Here is a 15,643-nt window from a genome sequence, read left to right on the forward strand (position 1 = left end):
GTGTGTAGATTTATGCATTCTGTTTCATATAGGATTGAATCCCACCTTGCACAAATTACTTTTAACAATGTAAAATTCACCACAAAATATGATCCAAGTCATTCCATTGATCCCTCCAAAGTCATGGCTTAGAAGCCAAGTCATTTAGCATTTCAGGGTTGAACAATGGACAAAGTGTGACTTGATATAGCAGTATGCATGCCATAAATCAATGCCAAGTGTCACATCACCATTGCTATTTTATAAACTCTTTTCTTCTTTGTTTGGCAATGTTTCTCTTTGCTTACCATTGTGCAAATGTGGTTGGCATAGTTGTGAGTGTTTGCACAGTGGTCATAAAATGTGATATCATAATTAGTTGGGAAACCATTGCTACTGTTATTGGAGGACCTTTGCAGACATGGCAGGAGATGGGAAGGCTATTGTCAAATTCACGGCACAGAGATGGGTTGTGGAGTTGAAAATCATTGTTGCACCCCTCATGAAGCACCGCAACCAGAGGCTGCTGTAGGTGGACTATACCAAGTCTCAGTAAAAGGCTGACGCTTGGAACAGAGGCTGGTTCTAGTGTGACTGGCATACTATGCATTGGGGACCAGTGTAGGCAACACTACAGTGACCTTAAGAGGTACAAGCAGGCACAACTCGACCAGTAGCTGGATGCGTTTTGAACTGCTAACATCCCCAGTTGTGTAAGTATTCAGATCAAGCAACATGAAATAATATGCAGTAGTGTAGATAGCCAAGACTGGTATGAATAATGCTTTCATGACTCTTCCTCTACAACTTTTCACTTTACAGCGGTAGAGGAAATCACAGCAAACAGAGAGAGACATGCTGAGATATTAACACAATTTAGAGAGGCAAGGGGTATGTCTGCAGACCAACTGACCCTGATTATATTAAATATTGTGATTCCATAAATCAGTATCAGCTTCAGCATGCATATCTTAACTGTAACAGCTAGCGTGTATGCTTTCTTCTGTAGCTCTTGGAAATTGTATTTGGCAAATGTAATAGTGTGTTCAGATTATATGGGTTGAATTCTCATAAGTAACCTATAGATTTACATTCAACAAGTATCATTTTTAAATTTGTAATGCAGGAATAGTGGCTTTAATGCCATGTTGTTAAGTTAATCTATAGTAGCTTTAAGAACATGTGTGGACTTGCAATAATGCATTTTTGTGATTGTGAAAGCTCTGTAGCTGCTATAATAATAAAAGGATATTTATTGTAATAAAGTATGAATGTGACATATCATGGTTCTAATCATCTCTTTCCTTTTTTGTCTCACCCTACGTCTCTCTCTCTTTTTTGTGGTTACCTGGCATCACATCACTGTGATGTTATACTTTACTGCCAACAAACCAAATGCATTTCAGCACAGGAAGGTAGGCTAACTGCTGTAGCTCAGCCTAACAGCCTTCCCTCAGCTACCATACCAATATCCATCACCTCTAGGATGCAACCTGGGAGTACTACCTCCACAACCCCGGTCCTACCTGGTCCATCATCATCGGGTAGCAGTGCTCTGGCTGGTGGTGCCATAGTAACCTCCAGGAGTACTGGTGGAGGTGGTGGTTATGTCATCTAGCAGGAACAGCCAGAGATGGTATGAGATCTAGTTGAGACTGACCTTGGTGCCTGCATTAGCCAAGTGGAGAAGTTGCTCCTAAGAATAGAAAAGAAACTCACATCTCAAGCAGTCTTATAGGCAACTGAGGAAGGGGACAGCAATGGCAGTTCTGATGGTGAAAACTGGATTCTCACTGTTCCCACCATTGATGGGCATGTGCCGATGTCCTCTACCTATCTTCAGTCATGGCGTCCCCCAACCTTTTTTGTGTCCATCACCATCCCTTTGTCTGATTTGTATGTCACATTTGTCTGCAGCGGCTATCTTGCCTATCCTACCTACCTGACCCTCACATTCATAGGTCCCTTCCCCAACACTCCTCTCATAAATATATATATATGTATATATATATATATATATATATATATATATATATATATATATATATATATATACAAACTGCACCCGTCGCACAAAAAAACTAAAATTGTCCCAAAAGTAGCTCTCCATTTTGCATATGTGTTTTCTTGACACACTTGATTTGGTCCAATTGGCTATATAACTTCATTGCTTTATTGTCACATATCCATGTTGTGGTAAGTCCAAGTTCAATGAATTTTGTCTACATGTGCATATTACTACGGTGAAGAAGTGGCTATCAATGGTTCTTTCCTAATTTCCTCTGCAAATGCCTGTATTGCTTCTCATTTTTCTTCCCTCTGCTTGCCACCCCAATTCACCACTTTCTTATCAACCCCATTTTCACACATTTAACCTGGTCAAAAATAGAATCACACACAGTGCACATGGCTAGAAATGTCCCAAAATCTGGTAAGTATCTGCCATTGGTTGCACTAGTCCACTTATCCTTGTGCAGTGGTGTGTAAACACGCTGCACTATAGGAAGATGGAGTGAAGGCAGGGTACAGGCACTACTTTGAAACAGTTACTGTGACAGTTATACTGCTGGATGTAACAAAGTGCTATTTTCTATGTTGAGTGTTGCTATAAATCACATGGCTGCAGATTTTCTTTTGTCTATAGCATCAATTGTTTGATTCGAGATGCATCTGACATAATTTCTTAGTGTGATGTTATGTGTGTATATCTTTAATCACCTACGACTTAACATTTGCCATAGGTATGGGTTCTTGTGGAGATCTATTGAATACTGGCCAAAAAAGACTATTTGAAGTCCCATCCATCCACACAACTATGCAATATATATATATATATATATATATATATATATATATATATATATATATCCAACCTTGTTCTGCTTGTTAACTCATTCCCTCCAGTAGAGCTCTTTTGAGTGTGTACCTTTAACTCCCAGTGGGAGTGGCTTCAGCATTTAAAAAATAAAGTTTTTGCCTTATATTTTTAACAAGTACCCATTGACAGTGAAGATATATCAGTACAATTGTGTTTGCCATCATGTATGCTTCAAGATAAAATTTTCTTATACCTTGTATGTAACATGGTTTTGGAATTATTAATGCAAATATGAACAGGCAATATTTGACACCTAGAGGCGCAGTAGGAGGTAACTGCAGAAACGCCTGGAGACGTCACTCGGCTGTAATAAGCCTGTTGTTACTCTCCTAACCTTTCTTTACTCCTATATCAGTCACTTCATGCTACAGAGCATGCAGGTTAATAATGACAACACAACAAAAACATGTTTTTGAATGTTCCATTACACCAAACATCTATCACTTATCCTCTATAAGTATGATATGTCTGCCTATCAAGTAAACTGCAAAGTGGGCCACAATTGAATTAGCTGTCAAAAATCAATTCCACATGGCCCCTTTATATTTCAGATGTCTCACATCTTCAAACAGATGTATATTGATGTCTTAATTATTATTACTCTATATCTCATCTCACCTTATCTCATGCAATTCATGCTACAGAGCAGGACATATTCTGACTGAGAAGACATTCCATACCAATATGCCACTGGGATAGAATATACTGTATCATCTTTGTAGGATGATGGATGAAATGTTCATCTAATATGATCTGAAAACTATCCTTACTATGAAAAAGCATACTGCACAAACCTTTCAGGATCTCTAGTCCTACACAAATAGCATTACTTTTGATTTTGAACCCTGACTCACGTGGGCTCTGACAAGGAGCTAACTGCTCTTACACTCTGTACCACAGAGAAAGCTAGAGAGCAGGTGTATTTTTCATATTCAGTACTGTCCATAGTGCTGATGGCCTTGCTTCACCACTGACGCTGCTCACAGGAAGGAAGATATACTGCATTAAAATTGTCACTGTTTTCCTTAAGTGAGAATTCGTTTACTTGCCTCTTAATGTTGCACAAATGTGGCAAGGCCAACAGTTATTTATGTAATAAAACTTTGTCCCCAACATTTCAGATAGACTACAGCCTGCACATCATAAAAGCTGCCAGCAATTTCTCCCATAACATATCTTGCAAGCCTAATCATTTACAACAAACAGATGTATTTTGCAGCTAACCTCAATTAGGTCAGTTTTTGTATGTCCCTATTTGTGCACAGTTTGGCAATGAGCACCATTGGACACTGCTACTTCAGGAGTTCATTGGATTCCGGAAATTTGAGCCACACATGCACTAATAATTTCTCATCATCTGCACAAATCAGCTTCTCATCGATGAATTTTATGAAGAGGTATTTAGCATCTCTATGTCTGTTTACTGGGATGTAATCCTCCAATACATGGAAATGCATTCATTTACACAAAAGAAGGGGAGTGCCATGTGTTCTTGATTAAACACATACTTTTTGATATTTATGTATGCCCTGCAGCAATGTGCTTAAAAATGATACATCAGTACTTAGGCCATGGGGGAATTTAATAAAGCCTACATGAACTTTGTTCCATGTAGGCATTGTGGCACACTCCTTACATGAAAGTAAATAGGTGTGTGATACAGTAAACAGAGCTGAGTGACACCAAGAGTGCACCAACACAGAAGTATTCATGGCATGCAAATCACCTCATAAGCAGGTGAATTGCATGCAAATGTGGGAGGTAGGGTGATCCAGCAAGCAGATAGGAAGTCCTGCGGACCCCGTGTTGGTGTCAATAGTGCACACAGAAACACTGCATGTACAGGATGTAAAACAGACAACAGGGGTTGTAAAAATGCAGTTAGATGGGAAGAAATAGCATAGCAGACACAGATATGTACAAAACTATCCACCATGTGTCCAAAACTGTATGTAAAATAATTTAAAATCATTTTATTTTTTATTATAATCTGGATATGTTTGCATGACACACAGCTGAGCTCAAACATGTTGTTATAAAAAAAATAAAAATTGTAAAAACTAAATTAGTATGTGACAGTAATGTATTATAGGACCCTGCATGGAGTATCTACAATGTTGGAATGGTGCTGTTGCTAATGAGGCAGGACCTGGAACCATGTAGTTCCAGGTTGCGTACATGGATATCTATGCAAATGAACTGGGGATACTGAATAGCACAAATGGGTATCTGTGTCTGCAGATCCTGTCCATGTAGGTACAGAACCATGTTGGTGTCCAGAGAAGAGGTAGCAGACATCAAACCAGGTATGTTTGAGGACTTGTAAGCTCACTTTGGCTCAGACATGCCTGTATGCGTGGTGTGGCATGGAGCTTTTTTGAACAAGGGGATGTGTACAGTGCCTGCTAAGCTTTATTTGCCTTCAGGGCATGTGTTTCATCATGTCTGAGCATGTTAGCGTGGCGCACCACCATGCTGAGTGAGACCTTTTATGAGGGTATGTACACTGAGTGCTGGGCACTGTTTACCTCCCTGGCATGTGTTTGTGTGGCAAACTGCAGTGCTGATTGAGGAAGGCTGTCCAAAAAAAATTTGGCTGAGAAAGGCAATGATATCTTAATTACTGATGACCCCTGTTCCACTTACACTGGAGCCATTAACAGTCCTTGATGATGTACTTGGCAGGTGGAAAGCATCATAGCTAGCCAATCACACATGCTGCACCTACAACAAAGAACTATAAAGGTTGCATATACCCTACAATCTGATTGCACCCCCATACTCTGTACCAATGGAGTACAGACTTGGGATTCTTAACTGAGGGAATGCTAGGGGCTGTTGCTGCAGGTCTGCTACATATGTATGTGCTAGATACTGAGGTCATTGCTGCTGCTGACAATAGACCTAGACTGAGAAATACTATGAAAGAGAAGAGTGTTCAGGCCCAGGGTAATCTTCCAGAAGCTACATGAGCTGGAGATTGCTAAGCACTACAGGGTGGACAGGGACATACTACAACAACTCACTGAGCTCTGCTGCCCTCAATTCAGACCCAGAGCCAACAGAGTGGAACCCATCCCATTGGAAAGAAAGGTATGTTTAGCTCTTGGGATACTAGCCACAGGTACTTTCCAGAGACCAACTGGGGACATGATGGGGATCTCACAGACATCGGCATCAAGGGTACTCCACCATTTCCTGGATGCCATGCTACCACATGCCAGTGAGAACATTTAATTTCCCCTCACCCCTGAGGCAAGGCCTAGCAGAGCAGTATGCAACACTTCTAAAATGTGGCACACAACCTTAAGGTACTGGGTGTCACAGATTACACTTGTGTACACATCAAGGCACCACCCAGTGAGGAGGGTAGAATCTACATCAACCACAAGGGGTATCACTGCATCATCTGCCAGGTCGTGTGCAATGCCCAGGGCATTATCATGAATGTCTGTGCTGGCAGCCCTGGCAGTTATCACAAGTCATATATTTGGCACTCATCACAGTTGTAGCAGATGTTTGTTACAGGGACATCCCACACAGCCATTTACTGGGGAATGCTGGCTATGTACTGGAACTGTGGATGATGGCAGCCATCAGAAATGCACACACACCCACTGAAGAATGCCATAATGAGGCACACACACAAACTAGGATCATCATAGAGCATGTGTTTGGGCTTCTGAAGTCACGGTTCAGGTGCCTCGATATATCTGGTGGAACCCTGCAGTACTCTCGAGTCACATGTGCACAGGTGTTCACAGCATGTGCCATGCTACACAATATGATCCTGTGGAAACAGCTGCAGCAGGATCAGCAAAGGGAAGGGATACGCAGCCCCCCACCAGTGCCTAGGTTCCCACAGCCAAACCCACAGGGGAACTCAGAGGAGGAAACCCCTGAGGTTGTCCCTGTAGGCAGACCTAGGTGTGCCCAGTATGCCCTGGCCTTGGCCAAGAGACAATGCATAGCACATGCACTGACAACCTAAGGCCCTAGGGACTGACATCGTACTCCAACTCACCTACATATTAGTAAAAATGATAGCAGCCAGCCCACATAACCTGTACCTAATCATGTATTGGCTGTGTACTGCGTGCTTCAGACAGAGTCAGCCCTGAACTGCAGGTCTGTCAACTGCTGCATTTGTAAGGTAAGTCACTCACCTATTCACCACTTGTAAGGGGTACTAGAATATGGTAGCATATGTATGGACCTGACGTGTGTGTGCAAGAGAATATATTGGGCTATGGGGCTACTTGGTGAGATCTAACAGCCACTTGGGACAACAAGTACTCTCTACAATAGTATGTACTCCATAATATGCACTAGGCCACACGGCTGAAAAATCCAATACATTATTCAAGGGAGTTGGCAAACAGTGGGGTCACATGAAAGTCGCACAACTGTCTATGTCAGCAGAGCATGGGCTGGTCATCCCCCACCCCCAACACATCAGTGTACCCGTACTACTGCTCTAACAGTAAGTCTGCAGTAATATATCAGCAGACCAGTCAATGCCAGGGCTGTGACATAGAACCTGGCCATACAGTGTGTGTCTCATGTAATGCAGGGGTGACAATGTATGCCTGTATGCTGTTGATTGTGTGAGGAATGACCCCTCACTATGTGGTGACTGGAGCGGCTCACTGGGCTAGGGATATTAGTATGGGTGATGGTGTTGATTGTTTGAATCTGGCAGCATCCACATCTTTTGCATGTGAGATACTCATATGGAAGTATTCACACAGACTGTCATACCCCTCCATCTGTTACTGCAAGAAAGCTGGACAAAGTCAGACCGAACTGGGAGACAAAGGGCCAAAACTACAGACATACATTACACATGTTCTGATTAACATAGAGGATGACTAGTATAACAGCAGACTGCAACAGAACAGAATAGCTGCAGGATGTAAAGGCCATCACTTACATGTGTCAGTAGTAAGTACAATTCAGTGATTGCATTATACAATATTTTACCAGAACACCACAAACTTATGAGGAATAGACCAAATATATGGGGTAAAATCCTGGCTATTCTGCAAAAACATGTAGAGTGAGAGGTATGCAGACTGTCATCCTGTGTGTGGTGTTACATTATGTACACCAGTGAAAATCAGGGACAGTTGAGAGGCATGCCTATGTCATTACAATAGATCTAAGACAAGCTTACTGTTGTTACCCATACCGCCATCCTCACATTTGCACCCTGTTATATGGAGAAATCTATTACATACCTGGTGGAGTACAATACTCCTTTTTTGAACTTTGCTTCTTGTAATATTTTGGAAATAGCTCTCTGTATGAGTTAAGTCTCATACAGACCTGTTCTCCATATGAGCTACTTGCCATTTTAGGTCACTGCTCATTAGCAGGTAATTGCTTCTGAACAAATCTGTGGCTTAGAATTGCTAATTGCAACCAAAACAGCTAAATGCAATATAATTGGCCAATGACATGCCACTACAGTGCAATATATAAGGCCTTCATGTAGACCTGGGCCCCTTTCTTAGTTGTTAAGATGAACATTAGTGAGGTGTGGAGAGTGCAGCATCATAGAAGGTAGGTACCATAACTGTCAACTGTAGAAATTTATGAAGTATGTCCACAGTTTCACCTCATATATGTGGTCAGTGTCACGTGATGTTGTGGTCATCTGTCAGATCACTGGCAAACAGTGTGGGTTGAGGTCAGTAAGGAGAGACACACTTGAGTGTCAAACTTCATACCCATCAGAATAAGCATGCTAATGCAATAGCTGTTATTCTATTAACCTACTATCTTTGTAGGGGCAAACTTTTACATGTGTACCTATCTGTGGCCTTAGCCCCCCACTACATATGACTGTTTCTGGATTCCTTGTTTTAGGGGGTTGGTGGTATGGTAGGTCTGTAGCAATTACATTTACATACACACACACCCCTAGGGCACATAGAGGGAGTGTGTACACTTTTGAGGACAGTAAGCTGTATGTGTAATTGTGGCAGCTGTGGCAGCCCTGTCATTATGGCACAGCCAGGGTAATGGTACCCTGTACAATCCAACTGAGGCATGTGATTAAGGTACATCTGTTATGCAATGGTGCCAATAACAGAGTAGTAGATAACATATAGTTATGCTATATGGATATGTGCAGTGTGTCATTACCTGCAGGCCTCTGACTTGCAAAACTGGGTAGCAGTTCATTAACTAGCAGTAACCTGTGCATATTAGGATTGCATAACTCAATTATTACTTGCTGTCTTCACAATAATGTAATTGAACTGTGACACAAAACTGGATTTGAACCCATGACTGTGCATGGCAAAATGTACTGCATACAAGGCATTTGGCAGATTGCACTACTGAGTCACTGCAAAATCATGTGTATTTGCAAGATATATGTGCACATATACAGGCTGTGACAAGCACTTCTACATCCATCAGTATGTGCATGGCTTTATATAGCTGTATTTCTGCACCAGGGTCCCAGTTCTACACGTACTTCGCCATTGCTGCCTTAGCAAGTGTCTTTCCAGAAGTTGCTGATAAAAGGGCACATATACCTGCTATCACAGACCTCACGTACATCCATTATTATGTCTTTGGCTGTCAACTGGTGTATTATTGCACCGGAGTCAAAGGTACAATCCCATTGTTCCCACTAGTTTTCATTTCAGTTACATGACTAATGACTATAAGGGCAATCAGTATGTTTTGCTGGAAACACCAGTTTTAAGTCAGATCTGTGAGGTGTGGTAGGTTAGGGCAGTATGCTGTAGGTGAGAGGGGCCGGGGTTTGAAAGTTTGCAGAGATGTTTATGTTGTACATGTATCTAACAATGTAATAAACACATTTAATCAGCAAAGAATATTTAAGCTTAGTTAAGCCAAGCTGCGATGCAGACACACCACACCCGGCTGTTTCGCTTAGCTCCACATAAATCTGCACTAAAAAAATATAAAGAAAAGAAAAAGGTGGTGAAAGGAAAGTGGTGAAATGGGGGCAAGCAGGGGAAGAGACATAGTGAAAGGCAGTTAGGGATGTGAAGAAAGGGTGTAGGAAAGAACCATAGCTATCCATATCTTGTACGGCAACAGCTGTGTATTTTAACAGATTTTGTAAATCAATTTGAACTCTCAAACCCTAACATAACTGTGTTGTCAAGCCAATTAGATCAGATTAGTGGTGTCCAGTGAACACATGTGTGACATGGAGAGCTATGTATGGGGCAATATTTGTTTGAGACAGGTGCCCATTTATTTTAAGGTGAGAGTAGAATGTAAGGGAAGGGACATAGGTACATGTGGGGAAGTAAGTTGGGTAGGACAGGATGCATTTGCAGACAGAAAGGACAATCAAGACAACAGACAGGGAAGGTGTGTGACACATGAAGGGGTAAATACCTTGTTTGGAGAGAGTGCTGTGAAATTCAAATTGCACGTGCCTCCAGATGGCAGCAGCATGACTCATGTCCCCACCCATGGGACAGTCAACACTCCTTCTTCACTGCCCCAAGGATGGCTGTGCTGGAGGCTGGGCACCAGGGACAGCCTGCTCCACCAGGTCTGCCAGTGTGCTCTCAATCTGGTGCAGGCAGCATTCATAGCTCCGGTGAACAATTCTGCTCACCATGACCAGCATTTGACCTGGGTGACTGCAGCCCCTCTGCCACAGCTCCCAGCGGGAGACTGAGCCATGTACCCTGAGGCAGTTCCAACCAATGCAGCAGATGTTGCAGGGTCGCTATGTGAAGAATATCACATTGACAACTTCCTTGATCATTGACACTAGAATTTTCACTGCTGTAGGTTTTATACACATGGACATAGTTGATGCACTATCAGTCGCACATACTTCTGTACAATTTATTATAATCGATCACTTCTTAATTTACACATCAGTTGCACTTGGTTCAGACAATACCCATTGCTATTACATGTGGCAGATGCATGCAATACACAACTGTGTGTAGGGAATCCACTCATGATAGTGTGTTGTTTGTAAGTGTTGTTATCCATATGGCTGATACCTTTGTCAGCCAGGGATGCTTTAGTCGGGTCTGTCGCATTTGTTACAGTCAGTTCCCACACATCTTGTTACCCTTACAGAACTAGTCTTTGGGATGCATACCCATTAGGGTTAGACAGTGCAGACTTACTTTGTGGTGTTCTATTAGATGCTTATGTGATACATCTTTCTATGTTGTACTCAGTAAATATACAGCTCAGGGACAACATCGATGGCATGTGTTTGATTCTTGCAAGGGGTGAATTGTGGCTTATGTGTCATGCACACCTCTCAACTGGTCAGGGTTACTCCTAATTTCAAATCCAGGTTTAACATACTCCCTCTTAACTCCCTCCAAAAAGTGGTCACCTTGAGGAAGGGAAAGTAAATCCCCCTTATAAAGTTCTAACAAATCATTACAGTTTTACAAATCTATTCCTGCAGAACATGTGTAATAAGTTATAGTCACATATGCTGTCAGTGTCACAGATTAATGGTCATAATATTTTAAAAGTGACCATGATTGTGCCTGTTTCTTTCTACATTTGTCCATGTGTCTGTTGCCATGTGTTCATGAATTAGAGCTATAGTGACATTCCAGTCATACTGTAGTAAGGAATTTTGCAGATCTTCAGAGTATGCACATACTCCATGTTGTATATATGATCCTTGCTAAGTGTCTTCTCCAGTGAGCATGTCAGTGATGTGTATATCATAACCATTCACCTACATTGACATGTAAACTTCTGTGACCATCATACATTTACTATCATGTGTGTTTGTATCATAATATAATTGTGCAGGAGGTGTAAACACAGTACATTCTGTGCTATCTACATATGTGCTTAATGTTATGCTACTGACTTGTCTTGCACATGCACATACATTGACAAATCCTGTCTTTGGGACATTTCCATATTTACCATGTCCTCTTTCTGTTTAATCATTCCTAGCATTCATATCTGTGCATATTTTCATCAGCACACCTTCCCTGTCCAGTGTACCTTTCCTTATAGTTGCCCTTGCCATTTACCCTCACCCTCCATTTTTTCATTCTGCAAATAATTGTTTTACTGTACATTGCACTCAGTACACTTTAGTTTACTGCGTTATTAATACTGTCATTGTACTATATTCATCCCTGGTAGTCACTGTGGCTGTCCATGCAATCTCGAGGAGCAGGTTTTCTTCTAGGCAAATTTGAATGCTTCTTCTTTCTCTGCTTGTGCTGCTGTGCATGGCTTCCTGGCCAGCATCACTGCTGCTGGCTGCAAAACTTGGCTTATACTCATGTAACATGATGAGTATCATGAACATGCGATGTGATTAATGCTGCTGTTCATCCCACTAACACGCAAACTTAGTGTAGGCTTTGCATGAAGCCTACACAGAGTTTACTCGTTTGGACAAAGATGCACGATGAGCAGCAGTGCTAATTACACATTCATGCCGTGCACCATGTTTAAACATAAATAAATGCAGTTTTGTAACTGACAAAAGTGTTGCCAGCCAGGAAACTGTGTAAAGCAACAAGGATAGGAAACCTGGTTACCTCAGAGCAAAGTAGGTTAGCTGGATTCCGTGAAATGCCACAGTGACTAACAGAGCTTAACATATAGTTATGTATATAGTCCAGCACAGTACAGCACAGTATATACAGTGCAGAATTCTATGCAATCTCATTCCAGGCATTCTGTACAAAAGTTATGTAAATTATCTGTAAGGGTACATAGACTGCCATGTAAAATAAATAGTCAGGGGAAGTGTGTGTATTGAACAGGAACACAGAGATGAATTGTAGAAATGAACACAGGGAAAGGTGACAAGTCAAACATCCTAATGTACAGCAGACGAGGGCATGCCAATGGAATACAATTGTAGCAGGAACACCAATCACATATCAATATGGTACAGTACAAACTGCACAGTGAAAAATGTGTATCATGTGACTGTCACACAAGGTGTCATAACGATAACATCTATCAGGGATGTTATATACAATCAGCCTAGGGTGCATATTGTGAAGTTGTGCAAACTATTTTGCCTGAATATGAGAGTAATCTCAGCAGAGGTCTCAAACAAGTGGGACACATTTACAGGCTTATGGACAACAATAAAAGAAGCACACACAATCATGGACAATATCCGAAAAATACCAGCAGTAGTCCCATGCCTATGATATAACATATCTGATTCTGAGTGATCAGAGATGATTCTGCACAGACACACTTGTACAACTATTATGACATGTCAGCAACCTATGAGGGTAATCAAGCACACTGTCCTGACACTGTAACATCTGCTGGACATGTTAGGATGGACACTGCTATAAATATATGTGACATTATGATCAATACAGCCAGTTGACTGGAGTGCATGGCATATTAGGATGGACACTGCTATACCTGTATCAGCCATTATGATCAATACAGGCTAGCCGACTGGGGTGCATGGCATGTCCATCTATCTCTACACACACACACACACACACACACACACATATATATATATATATATATATATATATATATATATATATATATATATATATATATATATATATATATATATATATATATATATATATATTTATATCAAAATCCACACTACCACAAATGTAATCCATGACATCAATGTTGTCAAACAACTATGTATGCACTGTGTGCATCACTGCAACAGGTATCACACATGCATCTGGTGTAACACCTTGATGAGTTCGGCACCATTAGACAGTAATGTTTATGCAACAAAAAGAATACCTATGTATTGCCAATAAGATATATAACAGCTCACTGTGGCAAAGGTGATACACTTCAGTTACACATCACTGGAAGATGTATAGGGAGATATAGGAAGAAGGGTGCATTGTACTCCATTATTGGTGTGGTGAAGGCTGTGAACTATAGAAGTTATCCAAAAAATAAGCTAACCAGCTAAATGGACTATACAGTAGAATTAAAACAGAAAAAAACAGCAAACCAAAAAGACCAACCGTCTCACAAAGTAATACATTTATTCAATAAACTGCAACACTGCAAAGCTTTCGAGTACAAGACCCTTTCTTAATGCAACAGTTTAAAACATCAGTTCAGATTTTAAATAATTTAAAATCTCAGTCTACCAATTAAAACTAACTAGTTCAATAAAAAAATTATCCTTTTAATTACCAATAAAACCACATAGGACATAAAAAACAATATTATAAAAACAGTATAAAAATTCTCATACAGAATTAAATAATATAATGTTTTAACTTAAATATAGGCGTAATACTATTTATCGTATTTAAGCCAGGTGGAGCGTCTGAACTAAAATAATTTATCCATCTGTATTCCACTGCTTCTGTAACAGTAACAATATCCCCACCCCTATCAATCAAATCTATTTTTTGAAGTACTTTAAACTTGAAGAGATGTTCATTTCCATAACATTGAATATGGTTCAAGATAAAACTTCAAGGATACACCACAAGAAAAGGAGTAAAAATCTTTCTTTTATTCCAAATAACACGTAGAACAAGAAGAGGGATAAGCACTTTCGCGTGCGCTATGCACGCTTCATCAGATCTATTTAATTGCTAAACTAGTGCTTCTTATATACCAAGTTTTGACCAGTAAAAAACAAACATCAATTAAACCAATCCAATGAATCAAATAGAATTAAGCTGAATGGAATCAATGATTAATTCATGTATTCAAAAAAGTTCTTACCCACATGACTGAGTTACAAACAAAGTACAATGTTCCCAATCAAAACTTCTAAAACCCTCGATTTTAAATAAAAACTTAAAGACTACTTAAGAACTAAACTAACGCACATTCATTTTGTCCATCCAACTTGTAATAGTCAGTATAGAAACTATATGAATGTATAGATCATACAGTACACTGGCTGTTAATAAAATTACATTCAAAAGGAAAAGAAAAAAGAAGGATGACTGGTTCGCTCGTTACATTTATATATTCTATTGCAGCCAACATGCAAAATCCAGATACATAGCTCATGAGTGCCATGAGCTATTTATATAATGAGTTCTACGTGTAAATATAAAATTTCTAAAATGTCTAGAATAGATTAATATAAATATTCTCCTGTATTGCCTAGTGTAGAATCACGTTACTGGTGTAAACCACTATTCACGTGACGTGAAGCGTCACGCGAGTTCACAATGCATGAATGTATTAGAAACCTTCATAAAACAAAACGAAAATAAAAATATAATATAATATATATGAACTGTGCAAAACAAATGTGAAGTTCATAATAACAAATGACTGCTAACTAATGCAAGTGAACTATATATTATACAGATAAAAATTAGATGAATTAAAAGAATTTGTTATATATCTAGAAACCACCACGGAATTCTTTAAATTCACTTTTGAATATTCCACTACGAGCATTAATTTTTTGGATGTGAGTTTATATTTTAATCGAGAAGGTGTTTTAACTTCTAAACTTTTTAGGAAGGAATGCTGGAGAAACAGCATTCTAGATCAGAGCAGTATGCACCCTAGGCACACCTTCACAGGGATAGTGAAAAGTCAATTTTGTAGATTAACGAAGATTTGCCAGGACCCTCTAGTACTTGATGAAGAAGCAGGTAACATGGAACGTATGTTTGTGAACAGAGGGTATAATGTGGGACTAGTGAAAAATATAAGAGAGGGCATTGTATCTTCACTTGAATCAATAAATGAAAACAAAAATAAAAATAAGAATGAAAATATCATTGCTCTGAATGAGAGGACAATGAGAAAACACAACCACAGACCCAGTGGCTTTCATTATAC

Source organism: Protopterus annectens, chromosome 3.part0 (genome assembly GCF_019279795.1).
Source record: "Protopterus annectens isolate FY-2018-M chromosome 3.part0, PAN1.0, whole genome shotgun sequence".
Classification (NCBI taxonomy): Eukaryota; Metazoa; Chordata; order Ceratodontiformes; family Protopteridae; genus Protopterus; species Protopterus annectens.